Source organism: Mus pahari, chromosome 6, assembly GCF_900095145.1.
Source record: "Mus pahari chromosome 6, PAHARI_EIJ_v1.1, whole genome shotgun sequence".
Taxonomy (NCBI): Eukaryota; Metazoa; Chordata; class Mammalia; order Rodentia; family Muridae; genus Mus; species Mus pahari.
The window spans coordinates 46,108,139-46,110,994 of NC_034595.1; the positions used below are offsets into that span (position 1 = coordinate 46,108,139).

Below are 2,856 nucleotides of genomic sequence, written 5' to 3' on the forward strand. Positions count from 1 at the left end.
AAAAAAAAAAAAAAAAAAGTTTCAACATACATGTGTATGAAAAATCTCAAAGAAACATATTTGTTATATATGACATATGATTATGTATATACTTCTCTAGATTGATGCTTCTTGGTATTTTAAATTTGAGTGTTGAATTAATATTATTGATCTATTTGAAGTGGTGGAAGATAAAAATCACTAGTTTTTTTTTCAAGTATTCTCTACCATAATTTCTAATACATTGACCCATCACTTTCTTACAGATAGTTAATGATTTTTGCCAGATGAATATTGCAGGTTTATAATGTCATTACCACATGTAAATTATTGTTTACTGAACCCTGAAAATAGCATGATTACTTTTCCCATTTTAGGCTTTTTTTTTTCTGATAAACTAAGTTTTTTTTCTCATGTGTTTAATTTTCTGTGTTTTTTTTCCATGACTTTATTCCCATGCTTTCCCATAGCAAATTACTACTCAGTAATTAGTAGGTGCACAGTAAGTATTCCCTCCGTGTCAGCTGCATAAAAAGCCTCTGCTGGAGCTGGTTCCTGTGCTTAGTCTAGGGATGTGGACTGAGGAGCGACAGCTGTTCACTTCTGCCTTTCATGTATACATTCTCTGTAGTTTTTGTTACACAGTCTTGTTTTCTAGAATTCCCAGTCTTACTTTATTGTTTTGGGGTTTTTCTTTTTTCTTTTCTTTTCCTTTCCTTTCTTTTCTTTTCTTTTCTTTTGTTTTCTTCTTTTCTTTCCTTTTCCTTTTCCTTTCCCTTTTCCTTTTTCCTTTCCTTTCCTTTCCTTTCCTTTCCTTTCCTTTCCTTTCCTTTCCTTTCCTTTCGTTTTCCTTTTTTCTTTTTGGAGGGCATCATACCTTCTAAGAATGACCATGGGAAAGACCTTGGTGTTGTTCCTTTTTTTATTTTTTTTTTTCAGCTTGGATGGTTATTTGTTTTTAAATTTAATTTTATTTGTAATTCATTTTTTACACTCCATATTCCACCCTCCCACCCTCCAACTGCTCTACATCCCACACCTCCTCCCCACGACACCCCATCTCCACATGGATGCCCTAACCCTCCACTCCATCTGACCTCTAAACTCCCTAGGACCTCCAGTCTCTTGAGGGTTAGGTGCATCATCGCTGAAAGAACACAGCAGTCCCCTACTGTATGTTTGCAGCTGGTGTATGCTGTCTGTTTGGTGGTCCAGTATCTGAAAGATCTTGGGGGGGGGTCTAGATTAATTAAGACTGCTGGTCCTCCTATAGGATCTCCCTTCTTCTCAAATTCTTTCAGCCTTCCCTAATTCAACAACAGGGGTCAGCTGCTTCTGTCCATTGGTTGGGTTCAAATATCTGCATCTGACTCTTTCAGCTGCTTGTTGGGTCTTTTGGAGGGCAGTCATGATAGATACCTTTTTGTGAGCACTACATAGCCTCAGTAATAGTGTCAGGCCTTGGGACCTCCCCTTGACCTGGATCCCACTTTGGCCCTGTCACTGGACCTTCTTTTCCTCTCTCCATTCCCATCCTTCTAATTCTTTCATACAAAAACAATTATGAGGGCTGGTGAGATGGCTCAGCAGGTAAGAGCACCCGACTGTTCTTCCGAAGGTCCTGAGTTCAAATCCTAGCAACCACATGGTGGCTCACAACCACCCTGAACAAGATCTGACTTCCCCCTTCTGGAGTGTTTGAAGACAGCTACAGTGTGCTTACATAAATAAATAAATAAATAAATAAATAAATAAATAACTCACTCTTTAAAAAAAAACCAAAAACCAATTATGAGTCAGAGATGTGACTGTGGGATGGCAACCCCATCCCTCAATTGATGTCTTGTCTTCCTGCTGGAGGTAGGCTCTCTAAGTTCCCTCTCCCTACTGTCAGGCATTTCATCAAAGGTCCCTCCCTGTGAGTCCTGGAAGTCTCTCACCTCCCAGGTCTCTGGTGCACACTGGGGGGGGGGGGCGGTCCACCCCCCAACCTCCTATTTCCTGAGGTTGCCTGTTTACATTCTGCAGGCCCTCAGGGCTTCAGTCCTTTTCCCTCACCTAATACCAGATCAGGTTCTCCCCTCCCCATCCACTTTCCTTCTCAAGACCCCCCCCACCTCCCCACTTAAGATTGCTTTCTTCTCTCTCCCAAGTGGGGAAGAACAATTCTCAAATTCATCTGGAAAAGCCAAAAAAAAAACAAAAAACAAAAAAACAGAATAGAGAAAACAATTTTTAACAATAAGAGAACAGTTGGAGGAATCACCATCCCTGACCTCAAGCTTTACTACAGAGCAATAGTGATAAAAACTGCATGGTATTGGTACAGAGACGGAAATGTTTATCAATGGAGTAGAATTGAAGACCCGGAAATAAAATCACACACTTAGCATCACTTGATTTTTGACAAAGGTGCCAAAAATATACAGTGGAAAAAAGAAAGCATCTTCAATAAATGGTGCTGGTCTAACTGACTGTCTGTGTGTAGAAGCATGAAAATAGACCCATATTTGTCACCTTGTACAAAGCTCAAGTCCATGTGGATTAAGGACCTCAACATAAAACCAGATACACTGAATCCAATAAAAGAGAGAGTGGGAAAGAGCTTTGAACTGATTGCTATAGGGGGAAATTTCATAAACAGAACTCCAGTGGCTCATGCGCTAAGATCAAGAATTGATAACATGTGACAACATATGTTGGAGAGGATGTGGAGAAAGAGGAACACTCCTCCACTGCTGATGGGATTGCAAACTGATACAACCACTCTGGAAATCAATCTGGAGGTTCCTCAGAAAATTGGAAATAGATCTACCTGAAGACCCAGCTATACCACTCTTGGGAATATACCCAAAAGATGCCCCACCATGCCACAGG

At 40.3% G+C, this 2,856-nt stretch overlaps 2 protein-coding genes across 5 annotated transcripts in view; one reads left to right on the forward strand and one right to left on the reverse strand.

Annotated features, from left to right (window-relative positions):
• The window catches only part of Ift74 (intraflagellar transport 74), a 78,106-nt gene that overhangs the window by 27,814 nt on the left and 47,436 nt on the right, over window positions 1-2,856 (forward strand). The gene's annotated exons all lie outside the window — the stretch shown is intronic.
• The window catches only part of Lrrc19 (leucine rich repeat containing 19), a 15,670-nt gene that overhangs the window by 8,225 nt on the left and 4,589 nt on the right, over window positions 1-2,856 (reverse strand). The gene's annotated exons all lie outside the window — the stretch shown is intronic.